Genomic DNA, 12,993 nt, shown 5'->3' with positions numbered 1-12,993 from the left:
CCCCTTGACACGCATTCTCATGCACACAAGCAAAGGAACAAATGCACTGAGGGAAAATTCAAGCTATAAACAAACCTTCAAAGTTTTAGCTGCAGTTTCACTTGTCTGGAAACGTGGCAATACCACGCAAGGCTGGCTGCTGTTGTAAGGATCTACTAAGCAGACTAATAGAGTTCAGATCATCATCAGGGAACATATGCAAGCCACTCAGCTATGCATCCAGATAAATACGGAAGCCCCTCGGCATCTGGCTTTATTGAAGGCCCAGTATCCTCTTCAGCCACACTGTACTTGGGAAGGTAGAGAAGCTCTCAGCAGAGGCAGGAACATACCTCTGATTAAACTGGCAATCTGCAGTGTTCTGCTTTCCCCTTGTGACTTTTGACACCAGGGAGGGAAGGTGGGAAGGACCAGATGATGCTTTCCTACAACTTTGTTCCCTGCCACAGAAAGAGGACCATCTCAAGAACCACAAGAGGAAACAGGAGGAGCTGTGGGGCTGATAGGGACATCCAAGCCTTGGATTCGGCTGGGGATTTTATGAATGTTCCTGGGAAAAGTAATAGCATTATAAATGGCTCTTATCTTCTTAGGCTGAGTTGCCAGTCAGTCCTGTTCTTTACAGTGGGGCCCAACTGGCTTTGTTGCTAACTAATAATCAGGATGGGCATCTTCTGACACCATTAAAGCAAATTTCATGGAAGTCATGGATTCATCTTGCGATATTTGACAGTGGATTTTTCTTGGGATCTTGTGACAATTTCATTGTTGACTGTTGTTATTAGAACAGAAAGAATTTTGTGGAAATGTATTGATTTCAGAGAAAAGTGTCTTACCTGTAACAACAGATGTGATCAAGAAATGAGGAAGTAGGTGCTCATTTGAAATTGTGAGATTCAGCCTTGATTCTGGCTGCATTTTGCTGGTTTTCTGGGTGAAAACCAAAGTCACTTAACCTTGGTGCTCTTAGAAGTGATCTCTGTTCACTGACAGCTCCTGCTGGGCAGCTCTGCCCGCTCAGCTGAACAAAGTCATGTAAAAAGCAGACTCAACTAAAGAGGAAGAAGTTTGTGGCACAGGGATAAGATGGGTTTTAGGAGCCCAAGAGAGCTAAAGCAGCTGGTTACATCCTTGGACACAAAGCACAGGTGCCTCTGCCCCAGCGAGTCTCACCCTGTTGGCAAAGGGAGGCTCTTCTGGGTTGTGACTCAACTATTCTGTCCTACATGCAAGAAATTATGCATTTTATTCACTCTACCCCCAGTCCAACGAATTTCCAGGCACACAAATGCTAAAAGCGAGTAGAAACCCACTCACGAGTCATATAGACCCATGTTTTCCACAATGTAGATCAATGCCCAGCTCTCCAGTAAGAAGGTGGGGAATACAGTGAAGGGCAGGAGGCAGTGAGGGCACTGCTGTCTCTTGACAGTATGTAAAACATCCCAGCTTTGTTCCATTTCGCAGTGCAACTTTTTTTCTGAAACTTCAGCACTTCCGTGTGGAATGACATTCTTGGTCCGGAGCCAGCCTGAAAAGACAGTCTCTGAGGTTATCAGTTCAGCTTCAGCTCAGGAATGATTAGGGAAAGGAAAAAAAATCCATTACTGCTTGACAGCTGGATTTGAGTCTGTGTGGAATGGGTTGGTGGGCTAAGGCCAACTGGAGCAAAGGAAAATGGATTTTTTGGTTGTTATTTTTTCTTCCCAGCTGATAGCAGAAGCCAAGGCAGAGGAAAGTGCAAAAGAACCTGTAACACCCCAGAAAAAAATATTTTAAATATATATATATATCCCCAGATAAAAGTCCCAGCTCTGATACACCCCATCAGCACTGAATGGAATTATCTGACTGTTAATTTAGTAGACAAACAAAGAAGCAAGGGCTAGAAGTGGCAGTTGGGTCACTGAAGCCTGATTCCCTGCTATTCCTAGTCATTACTGCATATCATCACTTTAACAGCTGGATCTTAGCTGTAAGGGCTATAGATTCTCAAATATCACAGCAATGATCCCATGAGAGTACCAAGACAGCAGAACTCTGTGGAAGGACATGTTTGTTTTGGGTTCTTTTTCCCTAACCCTACGGACAGCTATTTGGAGGAAATTAGAGTTTTCCCTAACTTTCCAGTTTTAACTTGACTAGCTCCTAATTTGAATCAAGTTTCTTCAGAGAAGACATTTTAAAGGGAAAAAAGAAAACATATTTCACTTTTCCTCTCCACTTTTTTCCAAGTTTCAGATAAGACGATACATCTCTCCCACGAAATTCTCTCAGCATTACTTATGGTGTATGTGTACAGGGAAAGAATAAAATCAGGTCACATATAAGGTAGTATTTTCCCATTATATCCTCTCAGCAGTTACTTGTTTAGGAACCTTTCAGGCTGGAGGCTGGATTTAAACTGGTTTTAATTACCAACAGACTAGTTTCTCTAGAACTTATCTGGCTTTTAAAACACTTCCGCCTTTGCTTCCCAGAGTAACCTGTAGCAATGAGTCCCACAGTATTCATTTAAACATCTGTTTCCAGAAACACAGAAGACTGGGAATTTTTTTTAAAAAAAAATTGCTTTTGTGGTGACCAGTGCTTACAAATAATCAGATATTTGTATCTCCAGTGCTCTACCACATCCCCCGATCCCCAACAGCTTAGATGAACCCAAGCTGTGGACTAGGATACAGAAGGAGACCTAAAGCTCAATTTTAGGATCCAGGATTTAGCAGTTTTTTGCATCCCATAAAGAGCAGAAGCAGCTGCAAAACTGAGCTTCAGATGTGAACTTGCAAAGTTCAGAGGCCTATGCCACTGAGTTTTAAGTGGACCTCAAAGGCCATTTCAGGTTTGCAATGCTCCTTTTCTCCAGTTTCTGGATTTGTTCCTGCCTGCTTCTGTAGCCCTTGCACTTGAGCATGTATGGATAATAAGGGAAATAACAGTAAAAGCAGAATGCTTTATAGACATATGTACATCCATATTTTCACTTTAAAAATAAATAAAAGCTCTGACAATAGATATCAGTCCCCAGCTGAACTCCAAACCATCTTTTAGTGAAATGGGTCAGAAATAGTCAAGTCTCAGATGGATGGATGACAGATCTCCATAAAGATCTGGGGGAGCTGAGGAAGGCAGTATTTGGCAGCTTTGAATACACTAGAAGAGTGATCTGATTTTGATTTGGTTTTAGACTATCCTTTTCCCTCTTCTGACCATATTCACTGGTCTTGATTTACAGGCTACGACACTGAGCCTGATGAAAATGGGTCAATAGGTTATAACTCTGGAAAACATCTATGCACTGAACCGTCATCTTTTACATTTTCTACTGTTCTTTTCAACCTTTTCTGCTATCTGGGTGGGATGTGAATGAATCCCGGAGAAGACAGCAGACCCATCCAACAGTTTTTGTCTGACAACTTGAAGTGACAAGCTAATGGTGATGTCTTATCAACAGATGAGGAGAAGACTGAGGTACTTAACAACTTTTTTGCCTCTGTCTTCACTGACAACCACTTTGCTCACCCCTTCTGAGTCATGGGACAACAAGGTGGTGACTAAGGGGGTAAATGCCCTCCCACTGTAGAGAAGGATCAGGCTCGTGACCATCTGAGGAACCTGAACATATTTAAGTCTATGGGACCTGATGAGATGCATCCCAGAGTCCTGAGGGAATTGGCTGATGTGGTTGCCAAGCCACTCTCCATGATATTTGAAAAGTCAAGGCAGTCAGAAGTCCCTGATGACTGGAAGAAGGGTAACGTGCTGATTTTTAAAAAGGGTAGAAAAGAAAACCCTGGGAACTACCAATTTGTCAGCCTCACCTCTGTGCCTGGGAAGATCATGGAACAGATCCTCCTAGAAGCTATGCTAAGGTACATGGTGGATGGGAAGGTGATTAATGGCAGCCAGCATGGCTTCACCAGGGGCAAATCCTGTATAACCTTCTTAGTGGCTTTCTATGAAAGAGTAACAGCAGCAGTGGACACGGGTAAACCGACGTATGTGATCTATGCTGATGTCTGTAAAGCCTTTGACACAGTAGCCCACAGCATCCTTCTCTCTAAATTGGAGAGATATGGATTTGATCGGTAGAGGTTTCAGTGGATAAGAAACTGGCTGGGAGGTCGTATTCAGAGAGTAGTGGTCAGTGGCTCAAAGTCCAGACAGAGATCCGTGATGAGTGGTGTCCCTCAGGGGACTGTACTGGGACCGGTGCTGTTTAGTATCTTTATCAGTGATATTGACAGTGAGATTGAGTGCACCCTCAACAAGTTTCCCAATGAAACCAAGCTGAGTGGTGTAGTTGCAACATCGGAAGGATGGGATGTAATTCAGAGGGACCTGGACAAGCTGGATAAGTGGGCCTGTGAGAACCTCAAGAGGTTCACCAAGGCCAAGTGCGAGGTCCTACACCTAGGTTGGGGCAAACCCTAAAGAACTTCCAGCACCCTCTCCCAACACTCCACACTTTCCATTGAAAAAGTCCTTGAAACTTAGTGACAGAAGAGTCAACAGCGCTGTTAAGACATTTATCTGTGAATCATCTTCCTAGGAGCTGGCAAGGTGGGTGCTCCTCATGTTACTCTATTTGAGGCCACGTTGCAGTACTGTATTAGTCTAAGAAAGTGAGTGTCTCTGTGTATTTAGAACTGAATTTCTAACCTGTTTGGCCTCAGGTATAACCTGGGCTATATATATGTTGATACTCTGAAATGGCGCCAGTACTAAGCACAATTGGGAAATGTGTTTGCTCCTTAACTTCAGAATTTTGGTGCTCCAAGTTAATCAGTTTGTCAGTACTTTGTTACATTTAATGGATTTTCTTGCACATTAATCAGCTTTTATGGATGGAGAATTATAGGCAGCTCCCTGTGTCTGCGGTTGGAGGCAAGATCCTTTCCTGGGTGGGCCAGGATGGGTCTTTCATTATCGTGATGCTGAGAGCTCACAGTATGAGACGGTGGCAGGTGAGATCAAACAAGGCTGTGGATATTAAGTGAAGTGTACAATATTTGGGTGGGTCTGTCTTGTGGGACTGCAGTCTCCTCTTTTCTCACCTATCCTACCAAGGCAGTGACCCTTTCCTAGTGTCACTTTCCCAGTCACTCCAGTTGCTGCAGCCACAAACATAGAGGGGAGATAATTCTGGGTACTAAGGAATGGAAAGAGAAATAAGCTCTGGACTATGGCACCTCTATTAAGGGGAGACCTGTAGGTGATAAGGACACTAGAGTATGGCAAGAGATATTGGTGGACACTGGTGTATCTCCTTTCATTTCTGTATATAACTTACATCAGGAGAGGATCAGGGCAAATATCGGTGGGGGAAAGGATGGAAGGAGCAGGCATGACAGAGTCTAAATTCATGGCTGAGAGGCAGAAGTAGAAGCCAGGGCTCCTGATCATGACAGACTCTCACTGCCTTCCCTTGAATTATTGACTTGATTAACATGATGTCTTGCCCCCGTCAGCCATGTGACATTGAGTCTATGGAGGAAAATATGTGAGTGTTGAGAATAATTGTTTCTTTGATATTAGATTGCATGAAGGTCAAAGTGTACTGGGGAGAGCGAGACAGCTGAAAAGTCACATTCCCTGCAGGCGCTGTGACGCTGACCTCTTGTGCCTCTAAAAACTGGGAATCACAGATAATCTGTTGCAATGACATGGCTTGTTGTGCTGGAGGACTGCAAGGTCCCAGTAAAAACACTGTGGTTCCTCAGCTCACAACACTGGAGCTCTTTGTAGACCCAGGTCAGGTTGTGTATGGGGGGTGTTAGATAAGGTTTTCATGTTATGTGATCTGTCTTGTTGCATTATTCTAACAAACTAGACACTAGAAAGCCACTCTGCTGTTTGTCTGTCTGCGCACAATCCTGAGGACATCTCTCTCTTCCCTTGAACTGCGGCAGTTCTGGCTTACTTGGGACAAACCTGTTATCTGTGAAAGATCTTGCTGTTCCTATTTGTGGGCTCTGTGGAAACACTGTTGTTCAGTGCCCATTGCTCATGTCTTGACCAGCCATGATAAAGTTTCTTGAAAAGCTGAACAACTTTTCAAACAGCTGACCCCAAGCATATCAACATGGAGTTTCATCCAACATGAAAGAATTTGCATCCACAGTTTCCCTTTTATAGTAGCACCTCCTTTCATCCTCAGAAGGGCTCAGGTCTTCAAGACAGAGACTCTTTTTTAAAAGGTCCTACAGGAGAAGTCACAGTAACAAAAAAATGGTCATTCAGATTCATGCCCAGAAGTCTCTGTATTTATATGAAGAGTGGGCAGCAGAGATGTGCAGAATCCATCTAGAAGGAGGCGATACTACATACAGTACCTGACATACTGCAGCCAAAATCTAAAAATAAATAACTGAGGTCCTTTCTAATAAGAGGACCTACTGGCAAAAGCCTTACTTTGGGCTGTAGGCAGATTCTGCTTTATGTTGCTGCATCTTAGTAAGCTCCTTGATACATTGGGTAAGTCATTTAGCTTCTTAGTTTATCTGCCCCATTTGTGCTGTGGTGATGGTAAAGTGGAAGATGGATGGTGAAGATAGGCTGCTTCTGCAAGGGGAATTAACATTCAGGCACAAAGCAAAGACTAAAAACACAGCCAAGTTTGCTAGTGTGAGATAGAGCCTCTCCACTACCCCTTTTCTTGTGCAGATCTGTTATGTTCCAAAACTTCCATACAGTTATTGTAGCACTGCCCTTCACAGACATGCTCAGGATCCCGGATCTATAGTACTGCTTCACAATGCTTACTGACCCTGGCTTGCTGGCCTTAGCTGTAAGGTGTTAACTTGCAGTAAAAACCAGACAGGATCTCAAAGCAGGGGGGAGGTAAGGGAATGTATTGACAATTCCTATCCCATCCTATCCTATCCTATCCTATCCTATCCTATCCTATCCTATCCTATCCTATCCTATCCTATCCTATCCTCATTCCTTTATCATGCCCTCTCCCTTGTGAATCAATATTTAGATATATTGGAGAACAGAAAACCTTCATGGTGAAGTGACTTAAAGCTAAGGTCTGCAGTGAGAAAGTGTCCTTATTTCATTCTTCCTTTCTTCGACTTTTCTCTTGCTCTGCTGTGGTAGCGACTCCGTCCCATCTCTTGAGGTGCTCTGGGCCATTTTTTGCAGTGTTTTAACTGAAGCTGAAATTTTCCAAATAATTGTTTAAGGAAACTGCTGATGTTAGAAAGGGAAATGTTTGTCACTAAAAGAGAAATCTTGGTATGGTTACACCTAGCAATGGGGTTCAGGCTGCCACTCCCCATCTCCCAGTAGCCGTGGAGTGTTATGAGGAGGTATCAGGGGTATGACCATCTGGCAGTAGTTATTTCTTCAGGAAAAAAAGAACCTGCAGAGGAAAGCAAAGGCATGCTGGCTGTTCTGCTGCTTCCCAAGTCAATGCCACAGAGTGCCCCAGGAAAAGCTGCCTTGCAAGGTTTGCTTCCCAAGGCCATCAGTTAGTTGATGGCTGAATAATAAGCCTGGACATGAAGAGCTATTTCATTCCACTGTGGTGATCTCTGTTCAGGTCCACTGGCCGCTGACGCATTACAGTCAAGACCGTGCAAAACTTCTCCTGGTGTAGTGTGAAATTTTCTCCAGAAGAGCAGAAACATCTGGTTAGAGCCAGGAAGTGGTTGCTGGCTGGGTTTGGCAACAAGGGAGTGTGTAGTTAATACACTCTTACCTCATCAGTAGGTGTCACTGCAGCAAAAGACAGGGTCCAGTGGAAAGTTTCAGAGGGGAACAGAGAGGGGTACTTCAGCCAGCCAACCAGATGCAGAGCCAGTTCAGTGCTTCCTGGCTACAGCCAGAGAACAGCTATGGATCTGGGTTTATGAATTGCTTGTAATAAGGCTATAGGAAATGAGAGATTAAGGAAATGAGTCATTAAGTGATTACAAAGACATGTGGAGTGCACACAGTTGTGGCCGCCAGTAACAGAGCATTGAGCAACCGTAAATTTCTTCTATGGGGGTTTTGGGAATGTTCCTGCTGAACTTGTATGCAGTAGTGAGTTACGGTTCGGTGGATGTAGTTGAAATGAACCGGTAGCAAGTTTCAGTCTCTCTTAGCACAAAACCTGCAAAAGAGTTTTCTTCAACTCAAAGTCACCCTTTTGATGCCAGGCTTGGTGACCAGTCACAGAAGAAATATTGCAACAATTAAGAAATAGTCACCTTCTAACACAGTAGGATTTAGGTCTAAGCTCCAATATGGATGTGGAAGCTTTAACTGGAGCTGTTTTAAAACCCGTTCATCAGGACCAACATCTAAAAGCTGTCAATGTAGCCCAGTGCTAGAACCAGCTTCTGACTCAAGTTCCAAGAGTACTCAAGTACTCTTCCTTCTGCAAGGTGTTTCTACTTGGACTGGCATTCAGCAATGTCACACAAAGAAGCGTGGATAACTAGTTCTTGGGTCCACAGAAATCAGGGTACAGAGAGAGCAGCACGACTGTGCTTGTTCAGCAGGTGCACAACCATCAGCTGGTGAGCAGATACTCTCTGGTGTGCCTGGAGATTGTGTTCACACCACGGTGAACCTGCTTCCATTCCAGCCTCTTGGATAGCAACCTTTCTGGAGAGGCAGTCCCCCTCCCTCTTTCTGCATAAAGCCAGTGCTGAGCATCTGTAAATGAGCTTCCTTCATTTTAAGAGTCCAGCACTTCCAAGGCAATATGGGAAGCAGGATTCAGAAGCTCTCACTCCAGGCAACCGGGATAGGCCACGGAACTCATCAAAATGGACCCTTCATGGGGTTTGGTACACAGGGCAGGTCGGTCCTGCCACCTACTATCAAACCAAGACTCTCCTGCTCTGCATGAGCTTCTTGCAGGTTCTTGCTAAGACATCTTACTCCAGAGAGTGTTCCAGACCACTTCTGCAAATATGTTGCAAAGCAGTCAAATACTATGGAAGCAGGAAATGATGATATTGATGCTATCCTAATGGCTTTACTAAGAACATGCATAAAGTCCTGGTGGCCCAGATACAGCAGTAAAACAATATGAGATATGTTCTTAGAGTCCTTTCTGAGACTTTAACCACACTGTTTTGCCTCCAAAATGTGTTGGTTCTCTACCAGCACCTCTGCACGCTGCAAGTACTGGCTTTCAAACTGTATCTCATGCTCTGCTCCTTGTTTGCTGCTGGTTCCCTCTCCCACATATCTGACTCCCAACCTACTCCCTAGCCAGGAACATAGAGATAAATGTGGGGAAAGAATGTGTATGTTGTCCATCCCTCTACCCACAGGCTCTCATATAACAAGGCCTTTCAAAACTGGTAACCTGCGTAGAAAAAAAAGCTCTATTTTAATTCTCCTTCTCCCAGTTTTATTTCGTATTTACATTTAGCTTCCTCAGATACTTTCTGGCCTTCCAAGCAAACAGTATTTTGGATGTATACTACATTGTTTCGGACATGAGCAAAGATTGGCTGCAGTGCTTCACAGTTTGGTTTCATCCACTCCCCAAAATAACAACTCAATCTCTGCATGCAGAATACAAATTAAAAACATTTCCTATTTGATTTTGCTCTCTCAGTTTCCCTTCTATTATGGAGCTAGCTGTCTTAAGAAACTGCGAGATTTCCAAAGTCTCTGTAATGGGCTGGTAGACAGGAGAGGATGAAGCAGAAAATCCGTCGTTCATGCTACTGCAGCAGAAGCAGTAATCTAAGCATTGGTGTGTACATAAGAGGCTCAGTGTATCAGAGTTCCTGACCTTATGACTTTAAATCTGACTAGATAAGAGAGCCAAAGAGTGGGAGGTGAAACAGAAGCACAGAGAGTTGAAAAGATTTGTCATAGCAGATCTGGGACCGGTGCCCAGACCTTCTAAGCACAGCTGGGTAATGATATTATGGTTATTATTATTAATAATAATCCTAGTTATTGTGCCAAAAACTAGTGTTAGGGTAGGACTAAAAGAGATCTCCAAACTGAGCAGACTGTGGTGGATATTTTTGAGCAAGGAACATACCAGTGTTGACATCTTTCAAAATGACATTTCTCAGGCATTCTTAAAACAAAACGTTTAAAGAGGTTTTCAAATAGTACTTTACAGTTAAAAATAAACATTGCATTTAAAAGTAACAAAAGAGAAAAACAACTTCCTATATGTTCTACGTAACTAATAAGTGTAAAATGCCTTTCAATTTCAGTCCAGTTAAATATTTCATTCAGATCGAAAATTAATGTTTTGTTTTCATCCAAAACCTCAAAAGATTATCATTTTGGTTGAGTCTTTTTTTCCCTTCTGATTTTCCATTTTGGTGACCAGACCAAAATATGTATCACTCACCAAGCTCCATTCATAAATCCTAAGAAAAAATGTGTCCCATGGACTACATTAAACTTTATTATGTAGACTTTTCAACAATGAAAATCTCTCTCCCAGGCATTTTAACTACATCACCACAGTAACTATCCTACCATGCTACAATTTCTACTACAATATTTCTTTGTTGCACAGATAACTGTGACCAAGTCCTTGCTAACATAATTCATGAGGGGGAGCAGCATGATTGAAACAATACTCACGCTTCAGGGTTGACCTCTAAACCTGTCATAAGTCACAAGTGTCAAATTCAAGCAAGGTTATACAGGGGAGGTTATGAAATTTCATCACTTATACAGATGTTGAATTTTCTATGCCATAATGACAGTCGGGCAACTTGATTGCGTCTCTCCCAATGAAAAGAACAAATTTACTTTATTTTTACTGTATTTCATTTTTAGATGATGTTCACTATTTCTAGAGCATTTTTTCAGTACTGTGTTTACGGAAGTTCCTTTTTGTTTGGTTTGTTTGTATTACTTGCTCTGAGACAATGCATCAACACCTTTCATTCTGAGCATATCCAGCCAAGAGGCATATCAAGGAGATATTTTTTCCCTGATGAAATGTAGGGAGGGGTGGAAGTAGCTGTTTCACAGCACAATCTTTACAAAAGTTCAGGAAAAGAAGGAGAAAAGCCGTGTGCCAGCACGGTGAAAGCAGAAAAATAAAGCAGAAGAAAAGTGACTGTTCTAACTAGACTCCTACCCAGACACTGGTGATCTTAAACGACCAGGAGTAAATGGAGCTGTGCTTATGACCTGTCAGAAAACCTCCCTCAGTGCTCTGCTGAACCTCTCCTCCTGTTGTGGGAATACTTTCTGTTCTCACAAACATATCAAGATGCACAGGCAGGACAGCTTACGGCTCTGTTGTGTCTGTTAGAGACGTAGTCTCCACTAATGTCTAAGCCTTTTGTTGGTCCTTCTTTCTCCTCCAAACAGTCACTGTACAAAATGCCTAGATCTGCAGAAAGAGAGGTAGGTATGAATTTTTCAATATATATTGAAATCCAGGTTAGAAGAACACACCTGAGCATCCCCAACAGAGTTCTCAAACTCCATGGATTTTCCTGAAGTCACCTAATTACTTCCAGGGTTTCTCAGAAATATCTGGAGTTTCTCAGACAGTGAGCTTTGTGAAGCTGCATTGTGACACTACCAGGAGACCATTAATTCTATCCCATATGAAGTCATGTTGTCCAGAGAAAGATAACGTGCTGAAGAGATAAATCAGTTTGGCAGAGCCCCGCCTTCAGCTTGTACACACAATGGTGTAATCCTGGGAGCCCTCAGAAAATGCATGTGTATATTGAACGCAGATTTTCTTTCTCCTTTTGTTCTTCCAGGAGAATTAAAATTAACATCAATAAATTTGGGTGACAGAGCACAGAAAGGACAAGAGAGAAATAATGCTAAAAACACAGCATCAGCAGGAGACCTACCTATGGTTCAGGGGACCTACCAGAGTTACAAACATTGAAAGCTACAAGGTTCAACACAAAAAAAATCAGACTGTGTTTGTGACTCTTTTTATTTAACAAATTAAGAATATCAACTATGATCCCTTCAAATCAGTTCCCTTCTTAGTTCATACACAGCTGCATATGATGCTGCCAAAGTTCAAAGCTGTTCTGCAGATCTAAACATCTGTCAAGGATCACCATCTTTCCTGCTTTCACACTTACTACTGATAAAAAATGGGTTCCTTTGAGTACTGATTAAAAATGCATGAGACACATACTTTTCACCATAAACTTCAGTCAATAATTGAAAAATTTCCACTGTGTGTATCTCCAGTTTTTAACTCCCTATTCACTCTCACACACCGACATTTTCCAACGAAGAGTAAGAATACATCTATATTCGAGCATACGTCCACTCATACTGAGTGAAGTGATCAAGTTGAGCCTTGTTTCACTGTGACAGATTAGAACATGTTCTATAAACACTTCTTTGTCTTTCCCTTCCCACTCTTGGTTCCTGAGCTACAAGATTAGTCTTGGAGTATTTTGTATCAGACCTCATATACTCTGTCTGGCCACAATAGATGTCCCAGGCAATACAGGCAGCGGCTACTTACTTCTCTCCACTGTTTCTAAAGGAAGCCAAGCTCTGACAGTCCATCACTGTAAGTCACTGAATATGATCCCAAATTGACTGATGACAAAGCTGGCTGCAATGTTTGCCAGCTGAGAGTGACAGTGTGGTATGTATGAGATAAGATGGATGGTCAGTCTTACAGTACTTTGATCTTGAGGTGCCAATAAGACCTTTGAAGACTGACTATCATCTGCAGTGTGTACAGATTCCATCAGGACAACATAGGACTACACTAGGATGGCAGGGGAAGGGAATTGGGGTTCAACAGCTTGAGTGGAATAAAGCATCACATGAAGCATTTGATTTCCCATCTCCTGGATGATTTTCCAGAAGATATTCAGGCTCAGTAGAGAAGATGAAGTTTAATGGCCTGTGTTTGTAAGGGAGGTTAAGCCTTATATTCACATGTCCTCTCCTGGCTTTGCAAATCTGGACTATCTGTGGAAGACTTCTCTGCACAAGGCTGACATTCTAACAAACAGCAGAAGTATTCTCTACACAAAGAAATGTCATGCAGGAATCAGTAGA

The sequence above is a fragment of the Cuculus canorus genome, chromosome 6 (genome assembly GCF_017976375.1).
Source record: "Cuculus canorus isolate bCucCan1 chromosome 6, bCucCan1.pri, whole genome shotgun sequence".
Classification (NCBI taxonomy): Eukaryota; Metazoa; Chordata; class Aves; order Cuculiformes; family Cuculidae; genus Cuculus; species Cuculus canorus.
Note: the sequence above shows the minus strand (reverse complement) of the source record.